The sequence below is a fragment of the Ambystoma mexicanum genome, chromosome 2p, assembly GCF_040938575.1.
Source record: "Ambystoma mexicanum isolate Mex_15411 chromosome 2p, UKY_AmexF1_1, whole genome shotgun sequence".
Classification (NCBI taxonomy): Eukaryota; Metazoa; Chordata; class Amphibia; order Caudata; family Ambystomatidae; genus Ambystoma; species Ambystoma mexicanum.
Genome location: NC_090923.1, coordinates 381,815,827 through 381,836,647, shown reverse-complemented (window position 1 = coordinate 381,836,647; position 20,821 = coordinate 381,815,827). Strand labels below are relative to the sequence as shown.

Sequence of the window (20,821 nt, the reverse complement as noted above, 5' to 3'; positions counted from 1 at the left end):
CAGGACCCGGGGATCGAACCTGTGTTGCCATGTCGTCTTGTTTCCAAGGCACCACGTTGCCCCTGAGCTATCCTCCCAGAATTGTATTGCATAGCATGTCTTTGGCCCTCATCCCCCATTGCTGCCGGTTGTTGGCAGACTCGGACTGGCCTATAAGCAATGCCCGAAATAAAAATGCAAAATGCTGGGATGGGCCAGTTTGTGGTCAAAGTCGGCCACTTTTTTGGTCAGTCTGAGGAGTTACTTCCCTGTGTGGCTAGCAGTGTTGGCCAGTGTTGTTGAATACATATCTTTAAAATGCCCAATTTGCATCACATTTTATCAAAACTCCCCCTTGGCATTGCAACTGTGGGCCACTTTTTCATTGGTGCCCGAGACAATTGTATGCCCCAGTCGGACACTGGTTGTTGGGGACTATTTTCCTAGAGCACCACTCTGGGGATTGAGTTTTGATCATGCGCAAAAGCTGCACCGGAAGTTAGGAGTTAACTCCTGATGAACCCCTCTAAATCCCCCCCGAAAATAGTTGTCAGAAACAAAGAAAAGCTTTGGCAAATAATTCTCCGGAGTGCGCTGAAAGCTCAATACGGCCGCTTATCAAACGTAATGTTGGAGACATATTGGAAATGAGACTGTCAACAGTAATGGCGTGGGGCTCGCCATAAAACCGGCAAGGTAATGAATCTGTCTGGAACCACAGTATATTGTACATAACGTGCCCATGAAATAGGTCATTACATTTCATTTATTGTGTTTGACGAAAGCACCCCTTTGTGCAGTGGCTCCTTTTGTGATTTTCTGCATTTCCCTTCAGCTCTTCTGCGTCCCTAAAAATAAGCTGGTGCATTGGTTTATTACATACATTTATCGCCTTAAGGGAACAGTGCATTCTAATTTATCCTTCCAGACAAGTTATTGATGATCTGGTATTTGGCAGCTCAGTGATGTAGGTCTTTCACGTAACATACATTTCCCTCGTATTTCTGCCCAAACAACATCCCCTTGAAACCGTGCCAAGTCTCTCTGAAGTTTTTTGTTAGGGGAATCCTGGCCACGTTTTTTCTTAAGTCCAATGTGCCCCCGGAGAACGTTTCCACCTTTCTATGTAACCGAAGGAGAAACATGTTTTCAGTTTCCCAAAACGACCAGGGTAATGAAACAAGTGTTTCCCATTCATCCAATCCAATCCATTTCCGGTTGAAAGCTGGAATAGGTGGGTAGCTTGCTCTTTCACTAGCAGACACTTTCAGTAAATCGAAAACAAGCATTGATGAAGAGATGAGGTCAGTTGTTTTGTAAATGCACAAAGCAAAGTTGTTCTGTGATCCTTTACTGGACCCACAAGGCATACCCTCTAAATTTGCGAAGCCAGACCTTTTGTCTTTGGCAATGTACATTTTAGTGGATTTGCCTTGGAGGGGAATTTTAAATGCTTGCATTTCCGGATCTCTGCCAGATGCCAAGCCCCCTATTTCTTCTGTCTCCTTATTTATTTTGGTATTTGTATAGCGAACCCAACCCGTAGGCTTCTCGGCGCTGTGTTTTGTATTTTTGCTTTGTATTTTAATTTCTCTGGCCAGCACCCATCATGCATGCAGCAGAAATCAGTCACTTGCATATTCTTAAACCCAGTTGTCTTCTAGTAAATTATGTTATGTTTACAGAGGGTGGAATACCAAGGGTTGAGTGGATGGACAGTGAACATTGCCATCCTAACTTTGACACATAATGGGTACATGGTCTACATATGCACCAACATGGTGTACTTTACAAAAGCTTGGTCAGTGCAATGCACTGTTGAGAAATAGCATAAGCTGCTTTCATAAAGTGGTTGACCCCCCTCATCACTCAACCCCCTTAAACATAATTGAACAACTTCATGGATTCAGTTACACCAGTGGTGCACAAGTGCATTTTCTGGAGAGACTCGTGTGGCAAGTTTTGTTTAGTATATATGAATGTCCAGGCGGCGGGACATGGGACTTTTTGCCAAGGCTTTTCTTTTTTAAGACGTAGGTGTTAGTTTTGAGATGTGCTCATCAACTTTATTGCTCTGTTTTTAACCAGAACCTTTTTTTGCATTAGACAAAATATGTAACTTTTTTTCTGTGAAAAATATCATAGAAACATAAAGAAAACCATACCAAATGTTTGTTATATAAGAGTCTGTGGTCTGCACTCAAAAGATGTAAATGCTATTGACATGACACCAAAGTCTACAATATACCGCTTACCAGTCGCTTTCCGCAGTTCAAAATCGCTTTTGTCAGTTTTCAGAAAGCAGAACGGTTGCAGTAAAAGCGGGTACAGACAGGAGCCACTGTAGGGCATTCACAGTCACCGACTGAGGGGTGCGGAGGGGGTGGGGGTCAAGGGACTGATAAAAGGAAACAACCGGTCTCCACCAAGCACGTACGCCCCCGAGTCTAGAGCCTCTCGGGCAGTAACGTCTCCATAGGCCAGGGCAAGGTAGCAGAATCTGTCACTCATTTACAGGCAGTGTCATGGAGAAAGCTGGGTTAGGTTAGGAAGGAACATAGAAAAGACTCCTGTGCCATGTTGTGCTGTGTTTCTGTGACACAAAGTTCTGCTCTGCCTGGAGTATAGGGATGAAGATTTATTTGTTTCTGTACTCCAAACCAGCAGTGTTCTCAATCCGAAAGATGAAACGTGCACACCATGTATGGTAGAGCACTTTTCCTCTTTAAGGCAGCATACGCGGAGGGCAGGCTATACTCTGAAAGAGGTGAGCCAGAAAAGAAGCATCCAAGACAACAGTGGGACTAAAATAAAAGAAATGTCCAATCAAGGAACTATCTAATAGTCTTTATTAAACTAAACCTGCAGCAATTCCTCTAAAATCAAGAAGACCACATTCTATACAGAAATACAAAATATGCAGACGTCGGATAAAATGAGAGTCTGGTTATGAAAATAGAGGTAGCTATTTGTCTTTGCAGCATTTTTAATTGTTAGGGTGAATTCTCATAAATCGCTGATTTCCCTGACCTAATGAGTCCCTCAGCATCTTTGCTGGATTTCTAGGATTTTTTTTTTCACCTGGTACGATATGATATGGCATTTAAAACGCACCTATACACAAGTGTTTCGTGGCGCGACGAGGCAAGGGAGGGGAACAGAGGGAAGGAAGACAGCGATCTTACTAGGCCAGGTGTCATGCAGATCACGCAAGTGCGTGGGAAGGGGGAAAGGGAAAAGTGCGTGGGTGAAGGGAGAGGGGAAAAGAGCAGTATATGGGATAGTAGAATAAATAAAATAAACAGCCAGATGGTGGCAAGTGCAAGGTAAGAGCAGAACAAAGTGCTAGTAGGGGGACTGTTGGGAGACAGACTAACAGTCCCCAAGTGCGCGGGTTGCCAGGGTGGCAGTGCAGGTGTGGAAATGGCAGGGCCTGGGCCCGAGATCAGAAAAGAAAATAACCTGTGCAGTTTCAGTCAGGAATTCAGCAGGGGAGAGGGGGAGAGAAAGCAGAAGCAAAGATGAGGGTTTTGAGGTGCTTCCGGAACCGGAGATGGTTCTCCTCGCATTTCAGGGAGGCAGGAAGGCTGTTCCAGAGGGAGGGCCCCGCCGATGAGAGAGATCTACCACCAACTTGTTTCTTGGAGAAGCGACTAACCCTGAGGGAATTGGATGCGGATGAGCGGAGAGCTCGAGAAGGAAGATATTTAGGTAGAGAGAGTTGAAGGTATTGTGGCCCCAGGCCCCAGAAGGCCTTGTGGACAATGCAGAGGGTTTTGAACTTAATCCTCGCAGCCTCTGGGAGCCAGTGCAGAGATTTCAATCCTGGAGAGATACGATCCCTTGGCTTGAGGCCAAGGACAAGTCTCGCAGTCCTGTTCTGGATAAGTTGCAGAGGGCGGAGAGTGGAGGCAGGCAGATTTAGATAGAGGCTGTTACAATAGTCCAGCATAGAGAGAAACAGGGCTCTGGAGACAGTGAGCTTCTGAGGGAAGGAGAGGAAAGCAAGAATACCTCTGATATATATAGCGCTACGAACCCTGAGGTATCTGAGCGCTGCGCTGCTTATTATTACCCACATTGTGTGGTGCTCATTTATCGACCTCGGAAGGAAGAAAGGCTGAGTTTGGCCCTGCCGGGATTCGAACCTGCGTTAGCAAGCTCTGCACGGATGTCAAAGCGAGCTCTCTACTCGCAGTGCCACTTGACCGAGTAGATGGCGCTGGAACACATATTTAACAAATGCTAGCATTGTGTAAACTGCTGTGCCATATTACTGTAAGGACGCACACTTTTGGGCATAGTGGAAAGGGCACGTGCTTAGCACAGGAATTGCTGCAAGCGGTTGCTTTTTAAAACCAATTCTTCAAAATGCACAGGTTCTGTCTGGTGAGTTTGATTGGGGACGGGGACCGGCCTGAAACGGAAGTACCAACAATGTCAAGCATGGCCCTTGGTTTATTTGGCTGAATCTGAACGGGGTTAATTGCTACCACTCATGTTAGATCCATGGAAAAGAGACATAACATGTTTTTATTTTGGATGTGGTATGTTAATTGTGCCTCGACAAAAGCCCAATCTTTCGGGTACTCTTTAACGGGATCTTCCCACAAGCAGACATAACTCTCTAAAAAGTGTTCTTCATGGACTATCTTCTGTTTAAGGAGAACACTAAGCTTGTTTAGAGCTATGGAATAAATGACAGGGCTCTGCAGCGGCTGATGTAGCTTATGCAATTGTCCATGTCCCTCACATATTAGTGCTGTCTCTAGCAGACTGTGGAAATATAGCTTCTGCGTGGTGGGACCTGTGTGGGACCAGCACAGCGAATGGTATTAACCGAACTGAAGCTCCCAACAGCACATCACAGCTCTCTTGCACTTTTCACACTCGCGCCTACTAACCCATCCTACCCTTTTTCCATTCAGATCCGCCAGAGCGCAAGGGGAACACTCCAGTGGTGATAGTGCACAGTATAAATAGCCTTTAACATTAACATTGAGGTGAATATTATTTTTCCAGCTTCAGTCATAGAAGCAGGGCCTTTAACCAGACCGCTACGTGTGACCCTAGCAAACCCATTCATAGCTCGGCAACACCGCGCAGCACAATTAGTCACACAATCCTGTGCATTTACAGCTGACTTTAACAGTACAGTAAATCTCTTCAAAGGTCGGGCAATTACAGAGAGTCTGACCTAGCAGCCTCACAAGTGGAATCTGCAAATCGTCCAGGTGATGCAGACGCTTGAATATCAATAACAGGTGGATTCAGGCACTGTGTGACAGTTTCTCCCTGAGCCCCTCCTTCCTATAGGAAGAGCCAATCTTCCAGTAAACGTGTGTGAGCAGTTAACTGTTAAACACAGGCACATCACAGTGCAGCAAAAATGCAATTCTATATGGGGCGTATAGAATTGCTTTATTGCTGCACTGGCCCTCCCCCAGTCTCATAACACTGGATATGACAGGCAGACAGTCTCACCAGCCAGTCTGTGCACCAGAGATTCTAGTATAGCGGAGTATAGCTAGAACCAAAATTACATTTTCTCCCCTGTTGCTCCCAGCCACTGAAGTTGCTTGGGCCGTCCAGAGAACTGCCCCACACTCTGCAATGTCCTGTTATGCTATGATATTGAATCTTTCATTGTACTCCATCTGCCATTTGCACACTTTCTAGGACTTTCAGGATCTGCAAGAAGTGGGTGTTTCAGTCTTTTAGAGAGTTAACTGATTGTAACATGAAGCTGCACTGGAATAGTCTCATTACAATGAGTAATGTAGTTGGATGCCCCAACACAATTAAGTTTGCCACTCCTCCACCGTCTCTGAAGTTGGTGCCCCTCCCAACATTTAAAGGGTTAGCCCCCGCATAAAATTTAGCCTAGGTGCAACCCTTGATGTGCGCACTTGCAATTTGTTAGGCAGAGAGGCGAGGGAAGCCTTTCCCCGAAACTGGCAGTGTTAAAGTTTTACTGCATTTGTTCAGAAAAATGTACTTAGAACAAATGCAGTAAAACTTTAAAGCGGTTACTTTCAAGAAAGACTTCCATTACCTCTCTGCATATTGCGCTTTAAAATATACTATTCGATAGTATGTGTTGGACACGTTTTAATCTCTTGCAGAGGAGAAAACTAATTTTTACTCTTGATATTGCATTTACTCTCTAATTTGAAAAAGCATACGTAAAATACTCCCACCTCAAAATCTCATCTGGAGCACTGACCGCTGTCAGGTGCCTTGACCCATGTAGAATTATTATGTTACAACATTTGGTGCTGTGGGCTTAGAAAATCCAAAATGGCCGAAAAGCCCACATTTGCGCCAGAATCCAGGAAAACCGCGCAGTTTTTGCACACACCAAAATGGTCGCCTGACCCGCCACCCACCAGTGCGAGCGTGATGGGCCAGAAGCACCATGAGTGAAACGTGATGCCAAAGGAAAAACAGCAGTGCCTGTTAGCTCAAAAAGCGCTTTGAAATCACCTTTGTTTCTCTGAAATGCAAGCTCAAAATGCCTATTTCAAACATTGCAAGATATTCAAAAATCTTACTGAACACCGGCAGACGTCTGGTAGAATGAAGCCTTGTGTGCATACCAAATCTGGAAAGATGAAGAGCCTAAAATAATGTTCATAACAAAACTGGCTGAGCCGTGGATGTCAGCAGCTTAAGTGAAATTGGACTTAAAGCCACTAAAATCGAAATGTTTAAACTAAATGAGTGATTTACTTTGGAGTGTCACATAGGTTGCAACTGTTTTAATGTAATAGTTTTGAACTTCGAATCAGAGTTCTAGCTGCATGTGTCAAAATTGTAAATTTGATTTGAATGAAGAAAAATGGGAACAAAAGTGACATTTGGCTGAAGCCTGGCTTAAAGGGATTGAATTCTGCCCGGCAACTACCCCCGACAGGAGTTGAAACCTGCCCAGCAACTGCATTCACAGGCCTGGCTGCATTCTGCTGCCCCCACCAAAAGGAGATCACACCTCTCTGATTGAATCAGGGGAGAAGTAACTGGGACTGCAGGAAACAGAACAATTAACTTTCCTTGGCTCAGGCAAATGCTAAATCAGGGGGTCGTAAATGGCTTCCTCTTGGAAGGAAATGGGAGGCGCACTGCCTCTGTGAGCCATCTGAGCTTGGAGGAAGTGGACAAACCAGAAATTTCCCCATGTGCTTTGGGAAACCACACCCCTCTGGGCCAGAGCATAATTTTAGAAAGATGGATAATTCATAGCACATAATTGTCAAAATTATATCAATAATATCATGATTCCTGGGATTTTTCTGTGCACATTTTAAGAGGTGTTAGTACTCTGTGGTATGTTCTGGGGGGTAGTAGCGGAAAATGGGGTATTACTCCAAATGTATGTATGTTAAAAATCGGACACTTCATCATCTGATGCCCATATTCCTTGCCCACATTTGTGTAAATTCTGGAAGAGTTTAGAGGTTGTGTTCTGGAGGAAAAGGGCAGAATTCTGTCAGAAGTGAACACATCATCTTACAAAGACAGGGATCGGATGGTTTGGCACTACAGAAAATATGTTAACTGAACATATAATATTAGAAAAATTGTACATAGATAAACATGCATTTAAGTCAAAAATAGATTTGTGTGCAAAGTTACAAGGGGAATGTTCTTTCTGTATGCCATAAAAATGATGCCGTATGACTCACAATTCAGTTCCCCAGTCAGGCGACAGAGAATCCTATAGCCTATCAGGATCCTCAGAGGGTTGGGCATAGAAAGTCAGCCTTCCCACCCACTTTCAAAAGACATAAAAAGAGCCACTGAGACCCAGGTAGACAGCTCTTTCCACTTTCTTGCGAAGCACTTTGCCGGACGACTTCAAATCCAGACAATATTCAGAGACCAGAACTTAGACTCCAGAACTTAAAGCAGAGGGGTCAATCCACAAGCTGAATCTTTTTCAGCAGGCCTCAAAATCTTTTGCAACCTGATATTCAACAGCCGGGTGAGCTGTTTGATTCTGGCTAGAACCCTGTGCCAGAACCCAGAAAGCAGAGCTGTATCCAGACCGCCGTGCAGCGCCGATAGAAGACCAGACCCAACTGCTGTGCAGTGCCAGAACTTTTGCCAGAACCAGAGATCCAAACCAGAGAGAACCACAGCTAAACCTGTTGACCAGATCTGTGACGAGGCCCATTCCTTCCAAAATTAGGAGTGAGTATCCAGCCAGAGCTGTGCAAAACCAATCTCTTAGTTTAAAATAATCGAATTCAAACCATTTCCACCTATTTAGAACTGCATAGAAATCGTGTGTCCATTCTGTGATTTCAAACCTATGAAAGTGTCATTTGTCATTTGAATCTTACTTTATTTCTGAAATCTGCCTCCACAAAAACATTTCATTTTAAAGCTAAGATCCTCAGCTTTCCAACAAGCCCTAAACCGACTTTCTACTCCTTAGTTTTTCCGTAATCGCGCTTTACGCACTCAGAAAAAGTGCTGCAAATTGAAAACTAGCTCAATCTCACCACACATTAAAAATCGCTGTCTTTTGCTTGCAACTGCTGAAATTCGTTTTCAATCTGATAATCATTCCTGATTAATTGCTAGTGTTGACCTGAACTCATTCAAAGTAGCTGTCACCTACCCTGAATCTCCTATTGGGAATTTAAATCATTTTTCGCATATTTTTCACTTCTTTGCTAATCACATGTAAAGGTATTTTTGCCTGTTTAAAAGCATACCGGTTGCTCTAAGCTTACTAGGGGGGAACTAGAATTTGTATTGCATTTGGTTATATTCCTGAACATTGTGTGCTCGCCTTCCATCTCTTTATGTTGCATAGGGGTGGGGGAGTGAATTGCCACAAGGGGAAAAGTGATTATATTATCTCTTGTTGAAACCATATCAGTTCATCCCTGTGCTGCATCCTTTTTCATCATTGCATTTCCTTGAAACCATAAAGTATTCTCAGCTACCTTATCCTTTCTATACCAACTCCTAAGTAAAAAGTGTGCTAGTGTAATATTACCCATTGTTGATCACTGTCATATTCATAAGTGTGCTATCAAATATTAATTTATTTATAAAAGTGTGATATATATATATATATATATATATATATATATATATATTGTTTAATTTGTAAAATAAATCTTTTAATTTGCAAAACAAACCTACTTCTTGGCTCAGTGAGGTCAGGGGGATTCAAAGAGAGGGGCGTTATACAAGGGTTTATCATCCAGATCTATGAACTTGTCATAAAAATATATACATAAGGGCTTCCCTTGGGTATCACAGACTAGGCACTGACTTAGTTGGAGTACTGAATTGAAGTCACTTAGCACTGCAGTTATCTTATATATCCATGGTATTGTTTTAGGCTATCAAATTAGCCTCAAACACAAACCCGCTTGACCAAATACATTTTATTTTGGCTCTGGGGAGGTTTAGTCGCCATTTCTTTTTGTTAGTCTTTCTTGTGTTTGTCTCTGCTTGCCAAACTGGAGTTGATTCCTTTGTTCGCCATCTTTTCACTGGCTTCTGCACAGAAGCCCTCCTTAAGGCGCCTGAAAGTCTGGGTAGGCAGGATGTGAGGGAGGGGTTTTTGGACCCCTGCCATGGGTTCCCTTGGTAACCCAAGTTGCACTCCTGTTTGATTGGCTAAGGGGACTGTCCTTGCCAGGACAGCCACCCTGCTGTCAGGGGTGGACTGGCCTATACAGGCCTCTTTTCTGTGTTATTTCCAAATTCTCTCATAGGAAAAGCATTGGGCTTGCTGAAAATGTGTCATTTGGGGCCACTTTGAACTGTATTTCCAGGGCCTCTTTTGGTCCCCAGTAATTATTTCCAGGGCCTCTTTTAGTTCCCAGTGCAGCCCTGCCTGCTGTGTGATTTACAGCCAGGCAAGTGAATGGGGGAAAAAACTGCATAAAAAAGCAGGTCTCTGGGACTGGAAAGGAAAGAGTCGCCACTGGAACGAAAGAACCAATGAGGAGTTGATGGAAGAGGACCCCTACAACGACTGAACCGCCCGGTGAAGCCCTGCTGCAGGTCTGAATTGTCAGAATCCGCCAACAGAGAAGATCCTCCAGGAAACTTCTTCCCTTGAGCTGGTGAGACCAACCAGTTCGCCTAAACTGCAAGCCCGGACCCCTCCTCTGGTTGAATTCACTATACAGAGCTACAGTGGGCCGGATAGCCAGGAAGGTCAGCCCCTGCTTGGGTTTTAAGGAGCTCACCTTTTATTCATTGCTTTGCTCTGCTGCTGGTTTCTTCCCTGGGTAGTGCAGGACCCTCCAGTCTTCCTACTTTGTGTCAGTCCGACAGTTGCTTCAGCAACCGTGAGCCTGCAGGAACTACCAGGAACGTCCGCCTCAGCTACAGCTTCCTCTCCGTTTTAAGGTACTGTGCAAACCCGGTTGCTTTCGAGCATGAGCACAACACGCCGAGCTGCCTAAGACTAATTTTCATGAAAGTAATTTTTTTTTTTACCTCTTGGTTTCTGTGCCAACTGCCTTCAATTGCCGCTCCCTGTGATAGTTATGAAACTGACCCAATGAGAATTATTGCAAAAGAAAACAGATATTCCATGAAAACTGCTCAATGAAAGGGTTAAGAGAAAATACCATGGTATGGCGTTTTGGTAATTTACGAGGGGGTTGGGTATTAGTTACAGACGCGTGAGCCTTCCAAGTCCCCTCATAGGGCACAGCGCAAAATGCTAGTATTCAAATACCAACCGCGCATCCCCGAACATGACACGTATGTATGTTAGTCACAACCTGCATCTGGAAGGAAGCCAGGGCAACCTGGTTTCACAAATGGGCCTTGAATCCTCCTTGCACCTTCCCATGTGGTGGCCTTTGGGAGAGTATTGATTATGCACCATTGGGAGCTCTTATGCTGAAGTCACTGACCAGAGGACTGTGGTGCATGTAGTTCTATTTAAATTAAAAGAAACATGCCTTACTATCCCTATTGCTAAAAGGGTTGGGGGGGTTTCCTTTCCTATCCAAACTAACCTATGGTGCTCGTCTACAACAAAAATAGTTCCCCGGTCCAAACCTGTAAAGGAGTTTTTCTCAAGTCCACCTGTGGTAGGACTTTATAAAACGGACGCCTTGGTATACAGTGCTACATCTACTAGTATAGGCCTGTACAACTCAACATTTTGGTTGGTTGGCAGAGCAGCCAGGCCCATTTTAGGAGGGGGTGTGAACTGTAGGTTAGTACAGAGAACTTAGAATATACATAGGTCCAAAGAAAGTTATAATAAAATAAGTATTTTATATGTACACAAGGCAAAGATACATCTTCAGATAAGTACTATTTCAAAGCTAATAGCCATAGTAGAAAATTCAGGTGTGTAAAACCACAGTGTAAAACCTATGTGTTAGATGAATGCAATTCAAAGGCAAGTAAAACTACTTTTATAGTAACTCAAAATTTTCTGTTGTAGGAATAAAAGAAATGAACAGCACCAACACTAGCAGGTAAGCACCTTCAAAGACTTGTAATACGTTTCAGAGGCTTTAAGGCATTAGCAGTCCATCCATATTTAGGTATGAGGTCTTCAAAGTCAGATTGGAGGTGAAAGCAGTTAAGGCCCAACTGTAAAAAGTTCCAGAGGATTTTTCAGTTACAACTACGAAGCTTTTGTTGTAAAAAAAAAAAAAAGGTTTCAGGGACTTAGTAGAAAGCGCCCTGAAGGTGCACACGTGGGAGACCTGGGAGCACAAGTATGGGTGAACACCCAAACACCAGAATTGGCACCCCTGTAGCAAAGGAGCAACACAGCAACTCAAGGTAACTATTACAGAGAGTCCCACAGTACCTTAGGAGTGATGAAGATGAAGTCGTATGCCTTCACGATGCACAAGCTGTAGACCCAGTCGTCTTTGCCTTGGTCGTAGTAACTAAAGAAGGAACTCTTGAAGGAATTTCGCAGCAGCAGTTGAGAGAGGACCTCCACCAAAAGCATTATCTGTGGGTTTTAACAGCTTTTCCAAGACAAAAATGAAGAACGAGTACCGCCCGGTCAGTCTGCCTCGCTTTCTCGGTCCTGCACTCTGGTGAGGGGACATTTGAGGAGGGGGGTATCTTGCCTCTGGAGGTCCGGGAGGAGTCCACCAAAGTTTTGGGAGGATTCGTTCTTGGCAAGATAATGCACCGCAAAGTAGCTGCAGGTCCCAGGGTATTGGCAGTTTGTAGCCCAGGAAGGTTGCAGCATGTCAAGGGGTGGCACACATTGAAGGTTGTTTTAGGATTGATTATGCCCACCAGTCCAAGGGAGGAAGTCAACCTCTTCGGAGCTTCCCTGTTGATTTTGAAAACGGGGTCAGGACAGCAGCGGTCACTGCAGCAGGGTTCTCTGGTTGCTGGAAGGTGCTGCAGAAATCTCTGGTTGTCTTCTTTTTTCGGATCTTCAGTTCCAGTGGTGGACTGTGCATCAGCCTCAGGATCATCACCTTTTATCCGGAACCTAGCCAATCAACACGCAAGCAAAATTCAAACTTTGTGGGGTGGCTGTCCTGGAACTGGCTCCAGGCAGGCATGCCAGAAGACAGACCAGAGAAGTTTCAGGATCCTCCCCTGCTTCCTGTCCTCACAGACACTGTTGCCTTGGTGGGCTTCACAAAGGATTCCTGCTGAAGATAAAAGTCAAACTAGGACCTCCCCCTCCCGGCATGGCATAAGGACCAGGAAAGGGAAAGGTAAACAAGAAATGGCGAAAAAAGAATAGTTATGTTAAAATGACACAAACATTGGTAGAACACATCCACTGCCTCCAGCCATTGAGGTATGGTAATCACTGTAACATGTTACAGGAGCAGTGAAAAAGGGGATACAATGTAACCCCTCAGTACTCCACATAAGGTGGTGTGTGCTGATCACATAATATGAAACGTAGAAAGGATACAAAGTATCTCTCTACCCTTGGGAACATGTGTCCAAAAAGGGAAGCACAGGGGGCTTCCCAGCAACACTGCACAGTAGGGGTGTCACGGTATTCGTTTTATGACGGTACGATAACCCTCTTGCCAAATGACGGTATATCATGGTTATCGCAGTATAGCAGGTGGAGGTAACTGATCTTAACAAATATTTTCTAAAAGGTCATAAATTGACAGATGTATCATCACAAACAAAACCAGGCACCCACGGCCAGAATTGGGCTTTTCAACATACTTTCCACTGAAATGCCTTGCTTCCACCAAACACAAACACACGTGTGGAGAGGAGGGGGTGGGGTGGAGGCCTGCTGCAACTGGCAAAGCAAACTGAATAGCTTTTCTTAAGTGGTCATTTAGGCTTTTTGCTTCCCCACTGGCTACTGGTGAAGATGAGCATGTTGCCATCTTGATAACCTGCATGCCACAGATCAATGGAGGCTGATGGTAGTATACGCTTGTGCACATACACGCACACACACTCACTCTCTCTTTACGTTACAGCCTTTAGTTTACTTACGGGCCAAAAGGTGTTCAGTAATCACTGACAGGTTACCCTTTGGCATGGCAGCAGGGAATACCCACAGAGATGAGTGAATTTCGCAGTGTGACTTATTATATGTAAATTCAATGATAGAACCAGGGAAATCCCCCATTGCCATATGTTTAGAGAATATTATCCATTATAAATATATAAACCCCAAAGCCGCCACCCCAAAGTAAACCCTATTCCTTCTTGGCACTGTATCTATTCTTCCTATTGCTAACATATTGATTTTGTGTAAGGCACGTGTGGTTTATGGAATGGCATTAAAAACTGCTCCAACTGAAACTACTTGGCAGACGGCACATCCAACAGTGCAAAACCAAGACTGCGCAGCAATTGCTTACTGCAGCCTTTCCAAATCAGATTGAAAAGCACACTTAACGGTATGAACGGCATAACGGTATAAACAATGTGACGGTTATTATTGTTCAATTAAGTGGTTCACGGTATCTTTAAAGGTATACCGTTACATCCCTACTGCACAGAAAGTGCTGTGTGCTGCAACAGTAAATTGAAATTGCAGATGCCCAGAAGTTGGAGCAAAGCATACCTCAAATAAAAAGGTGTCTAAAGAATTATAAAAGAGCACAAAAAGAGAGTAAAATAATGAGTGAGAAACAAGTATCCTGCTCAGGAGTACTTGCAAAAAAATCCAGTAGTCCAGCTAAAAGCGCTTAGGGGGGGGGGGTCTCACAGGTCGAGAAGATTGGGCATAACGTCTCTCTAACAAAACCTATCCACTAAACTCACCTTACCACTTAACAAAAACGTAACAGAAAGATGGAGTGTGCTGCACTCTGTTAGCCAAAGAGGCTTCTTGGTCTTTCCAGGACTCCCTCCTGAATCTTGATTTGATAATGTATTTAACCAAAAGTTCCTTTCAACGCAAAATAGTTCTGGTCAGTCTCATCACAAAGTTCCTTAAAGATTCCAAAAGAATGTGCTAATCTCAAAATCCTGAAATTACAACAAAACCAACCTTCTTTATGTGGGGGGATATTTCCCTGATCCCTTTCCACCAACATGTCCGCTCTTTCTATACTTTGCACAGTTTCTGTGGTTTCTGGTGTCCTCGTGTTAATTACTGCTCACTCTGTTGGTTCTTCTCCTGTAGGTCGATTGGGGTCTCCTGACCCTCTGCTTATTGAGTTCAACAGTGTTTTTGTGACCCTGTGAGGGTTCTGGCTCTGCGTTTCTATTGGTTCCCAGTGACTATTTTGGGTGGTAAGCCATTCTGGCTTCTTAGGCTTGCACCACCCCTTGTCTACTTGTGCTCTCTCACTCTCTGGTTCTTTGGGACCCTCTGTTGAGGTTAGGGTCGTGTGCCCCCTCTTGTTTGCTGCTTCACTTCTTTTTTGCTGCCCCTTTCACCCGGGCATACCAAGAACCTGGGGCGTGGCAGTCCTTGCTCCAAGGAGGGTCCATCACGATAGCGGCAGTGGCATCCTGATTTGCTCTCAGCTCCTCACTATTGGAAGTGGACGATCTTCCCCTTCTGCTGGCCTCGCTTCTGTTCCTCTCTGGCTTTCGGCTTGAAAGCAGAGGGTCTAATTCTTCACTCGACTCGGGACTTGGTGTCTCTTGACAGGCTTTTTGTCCACCATGCCTGATATGTGGTCACGTCTTTTATTCTCTATGTAGGCTCACTTCCCCATGCCATGTGCCTCCCTTCCAGGGACGCGTCGGATCCCCTGTTGGCATTTTTCGCTTCCACAGTGCATTCGGCTCTGCAGCACTGCATGGCTCCTCCCCTGGTTCACTCACTCATGTCAGAGAGTCATCTTGACTCTGGGATTCTCCTCCTCCATTCCAGGGTCCTTGAATCACTCCCAGTGAAGTCTTGCTTTCCCAACCCCCTAGGGAGGGTTTTACTGAGTGGACTTGCCTCTTGAGCCTCAAAGGGGGTGGCTCCCCCTAGAGAAGAAGGGACGAAGTCTCTGGATTTGTCAGAGTAGTTGGAGGTCTGACTAGGAGTTAGGGGCCAGTTTAGAGGCACAGATGAATGTGATCACCCCCCCCTCTCAATACTTTGACAAAGTGGGCTCTTTGGAGCACTGTAGAGATAATGGATACTGCGTTCAGCATCACCTCCCCAGATCTTTAAATGATATAAGTAGATATGAAATTAATGTCTAGTATTAAGAAGTCCATTGACACTACCTTTTGGTGAATGTTTTAGTTTAACATTACAGTGGGTGTGAGACTCCTACTTATTTTAAATTGTTTAAGTGCGTATTATTGAATTTTATAATAGAACATATTTATAGCACTGTGAAATTGAGTCACTTTTACGAAGTCTGTATAAAAACATCTTGTGCCTTTTTGGATAGTTCAAAGCATTGGGGACCTCTGGGACATTCGCAGCATAAAACAAATGCTGCCTTCCAAAGCCAGACCTTTGGCGAAGGCCCGACCAGTGGTGAGAAGGGGTTGGGGTCTACAAACAAAACGTAATAGCATGCAGTATTCTGACCCAGTTAAGTTTGCAGGTAAAATGCACAGTTGCCATTGCAACGAACGTCCAGAAAGATATGTTGGGGCAAGTTGGACGAAGTGGGGAGAGCCAACTGAATGGGAAAGTTGGGAGTCGAAGATCAAGTAACCATCGCCTTACCTCTGTAATCTAATAGCCTGCGAGCAGTGGAAATGCCTAAGAAAGTGGGGCGCGAACACTGGCTGCAATAGGGTTAACTAGTTAGAATGCATCTATCACTGAACACGTGTGTACAGGCGTGTTATAAATGACATGACAAATATCAAGCAGTAGGGTGAGCGGAGTGAGTTTGGCAAAAGGGCACCATCATTTAGAAACTGCCTGCCCTGTGCCTGGTACCCCAGCCAGCCTCATTCTGGTAAGGAAACAGCTGCATGGTACCAGGGAAGGGGGAAGAGAGGAGGTGGCATGTAGTATGATGTTGTGGAGCTCAATTGTTTTCCATTGCACAGTGCAAACCTGATGAGATGTAATCGGGGCGATGTACAGAACAATTTTTCAATATATTATCTGATAAATAGCTTAATATGACAAAAACAGATACTAGTATCATAGTTTAAGAAAAGAATTTCGCAATAGAAGGACGTAGTTGAAAATAGATAATATTCGTCCCTGAAGCTAGCATAGGAAGCACTTGGTCTGAGAATGAAGCATGTTAAAATCTGGGAATATTCTGACTAAGAACGTCGTGACTTCTTCATAAGCTTCTCGGGCTCCCACACATCTGCAGCTCATCAGCTAGGAAACTGGGGTTGCCCAGCACCACTGCCTTGTAGCTAATGCATCAGATCTTGGAAGCGGTGCTCATGCTCTCGGTCAACCATTGAGGAGAAATCCAAGTTGGTGAAATGTGCTCAAACTTCAGCCAGTTTTCTGAGTGTAGATCATTCTTCATAGGAGCAAAGGACGAGGCTGGGAATCCCATCAAGGGGAGGGGGGGGGTCAATGTTTCGGAAAAAGGAGGACATTGGTTAGAATCTAGTAGAAAATGCAGAGATTAGGTCACCAGGGCAGGAGTTGCACCCAAAGAAGAAAGAGAAAGTGACAATTTGTGAATTGCAGAGACAGACGAATACAATATAAATAACTTTTTGTTGGTTTTGAGAGTTCGCACATTTGAGACTGTTGGCAATATTCCTGATTGTGCTATCTCCGTAGAAAGATGCAAATTGATCAAAAACCGCCATACAATGTGTGAATAGTTGTAATCAGAAATGTAATCGGTGTTGAATCTAATAGTAATAAACATGGGCACTATTCTTCCACTGATGTAAACTTGCCAAAACCCGTGCTGCTGCCACGTAATTGACTCAAAAGGACGTTGCCATAAACCAAATCCTGTAGGCACTAATTACCCAGCCTTAATAACTGGGATGTCTGCACCAGTTACCCTGCCTTATGGGCTGTCTGCACCAGTTAATGGACACTACCTCGTTGATAAGTAACTCTAAAGCAAAGGCAGCTTTATTTAGAAGTCTAAGACTGAATCCATAAAAGTGCACAAACAGATACAAAGAAGAAAAGATGTGCCAGGCGCACACATTTGGAAAATAATACACACACCTTTTTCTCCCTTAAAACATGGGTAAAATAGTCAGCTTCGCTTAAGTATTTTTCCAAGTATTTTTCCCAGAAGAAAAGTAGAACGTGCTGCAACTCTGGGGAATTAGGTTTGTGAAAGTAATCTACTGCAGCGCGTTGGTGCATGCCCCAGAATGCATTTAGTTGCATACACCAGATTCATCCAGGAGTGAGCGATGATGCGGACATTCTGGCATTTCAATGCCCTTACTATTAGCCCCAGTACTTTTCTACTTAAATCCAGGAACAGGGAGCAGAAACAAGCAAATGCTTGATTGTTTAAATGGAAAGCCCACCGCACATGCCAATCCTTTATAAATATGGCACATGCAACCATATCCGATCAACACTCTGGAGTGGGGGCTTGCTAAGTCTGAAGCATGTCACCAAGGTCATTGTCCTGCTCAAAAGCAACATCATAAGATCGAGCCTGTTGCTCAGCTGTACGAGGACTCTAACTGCAGATAGAACTATCTTTATATTCTATCATCATTTTTATATAATTGTGTAGTGCAGAGGACGCCAAAACAGTGTGCTGTACATAGAACAGAAATGGCAGACAATATGCCACACCATGCCAGATAAGTCCAGGGTTGGTACTGAGAGGACCCCCTGCTCACCTTCCCTTGGCCCCCATAGTTTAGCAGGGGCACGTCACATTGCCACCTGGACTCTCCTGTCCTTGGAGAATCAAGGGGCCAGCAGTACCTGTGTGCTCTGCTTCCCTCTTGAGTTAGTAAACCCCATTTGTAGTTACAGAGCAAAAGAAGGGAACTTGGCTGGAAATTGAAGAGGCAGGTGGTCTGTTATGCTCAAGGCCTCCACTCCCATTGTTAAGAAAAGGTAGGCTAAGGGAATTGACCCAAAGCCTGGATCCGGGTGTGACCATAAGAGGGAGGACCACCCAGATGGTTTAATAGTATGTTGTCCCATTTACATTGATGATGCTTGTATTAAATGTTTCTTATGTATTTCTTGTAAATGTGACATTTTATTTTTGCTATGTATTTTATGTATGCAAATGATGCTCGTTACTGTTTGGATTTTATGGAAAAAATACGATGATGATGATTCTGATAGTCCTCGGCCAGGAAATGAAACTGCAATGACATGTTATAACCTGGAAATAGCTTTAAAAAGCGAAGACTGCATGCACCTGACTACATTTGAAATGAACCCAGAAATCATCCTGAATCAAACCAAATCATTCTCCCAGCAGCGTGTGCTTCACCAAATGCAGCCAAACCTACAAATTATCAAGTTTGCCATTCCAGCTACGCACGCATGTCACAGGGCCACAGGACAGTCATTCCTGGAACTTTACTTCCAGTTTAGAGCAACGGAGTAAAGCATTATGCAGGCGCTACTCGAAAGGTTTGAATTGTTGCTCCAGAGATTTTCTTGTAGGTCATTTTATATGTAGCTTTGTAAGCCGAAGACAAGGAGGCAATAACCCCATGTAATTAGCCCACATTGGGCTATACACATCCACCTGTGGCTTTTTTAGGCAACATGTCCACATTTGTGATACATTGCCATCGGTGATGAATTGGTCATATCATGTTATGTTTTTATTTTCTCCAGGGGACATTTGGAAATGTGCTCCTGGCACTTAATATGGCAATGCGTTTCAAGCTACCGTGATCATGTACCTCAGTGTGTACATTCTCCTACTACTCCTATCATTAGCACTTAGGGGGGGACTATTTTGCATGTATTTTATGGTTAACAAATGAAGTGTATATTTCTGTTTAATATGTCATTTTTCATCAGATATGCATGCAGTGTAACATACAGCCCTCTACTGTAATCTACTGCAATCAGTCATATAATCAATCACACGCGGTTCACTACACCTTCTAGTGCCATGCCCTCCCCCCGCCAGTATTAGTTGGAGTCCTGTGGCAAATTCTTCATGTCAGGAGTTACATAATCACAGACATAAATCACACAACATCCAGAATATAAAAATGCAAAAAATAATGTCACAGTACTACCCTCTCTGCCGAAAATGGGTATTTTGTTGTAATCACAATTGGAGCAGAATGTATGTACAATTTAGTAATTCATGTTAGCATGCAATGTCAAGTACTGTTTACTTACAAATGTGGTAAATATCTGTTAAAGTACTGGCTAAGATGTCATTGCAGAATTCAACACCTGAAATCGGTTGCTCTAAAATTAGATGGTCGCTAACACACTTGCTGCACCCTTCACTTCTTAGTGCAGTGTCCTAAAATGTACTCCATTATTAAGTTTGGTTCTGATTCCAGCAATTACATATTCACTTACATAGCAAAACACTTTGCATCTGGCACCTACACAACTACTAAATTGAACATTATAGTACTAGTCATCTTTGCCAAAATTGCCATGTTCCTCCAGTCATACATGTTCTTCTCCTACAGAGCTAGTGTTCTGTTTATCATGTATGTTTAGACAACCTTCAAAACTCACAGATAGCCTAAAGTGCTTTAAGGTTATGACAGTGGAAGTTAAGCTCTATGCAAACTTCTACAATAAATAAGATTAAATGGCCCAGAAATTCGCCAATGATGGGGGAAGCCACATAACACGATTGCCCCCCGACCCCTCAGTCGCCACCACTGGCAGAGCTGTCAGCCCGGTGCTCTTGAGATGAGTGAGAGCGCACAGCACAGTGTCCTGCAGGTACCATGGCGCACTCATAATGAGAAGGAGCGCTACTCTCACAGCCGAAGGCTTTCAGGGCATTGCTCCCACTCCTCGTGGGGAGCACTGTGCTGACAGCCCCGCTGCCTGCAGAACTGAGCCCGGTGCTCCCTCTTAACTCAGGAGCACCATTCTGACATCTCGCTGCAGGCAGGACTCACAGTGCGAAGTCCCTCTCACTACGAGTAGCGCAGTGCTGAAAGCCCTGCCTACAGCACAGTGAATGCCCTGTTGCCCCCCTCTTCCTCCTTAGCTTAAGGTGGGGGGCAAAGAGCACCACTCCCTTGCTGAATCTTCTCGGTCTGCATCTGGCAGGCGCGGTCCGGCTTCTCCACCACTGCCACTTACTCACCTTGCCAGGTTGCAAGGCTAGTTCCCAGCAACCACTCCAGGCTGATTTTATTTTTTATTTTTTTACACCTCCCCCCCTTCATCCTGGAGGGGGATAATTGCTTTGTAGACAATGCTTTCTGGCCATACAGGGAGTTATGGTCACATGAGACATTTAACTCAGTATTCAGTGACTGCAACTCCCAGTATGGCCTTCGAAATAGGTCTATAAAGCTTAATTATATTTGCTTTTCCATGATTTAAAAA

The 20,821-nt window shown here is 44.2% G+C and overlaps 1 protein-coding gene across 2 annotated transcripts in view; it reads left to right on the top strand.

Moving 5' to 3' along the window:
- Positions 1 to 20,821, top strand: part of PTPRG (protein tyrosine phosphatase receptor type G) — a 1,528,043-nt gene that overhangs the window by 1,158,870 nt on the left and 348,352 nt on the right. The window lies entirely within an intron of this gene.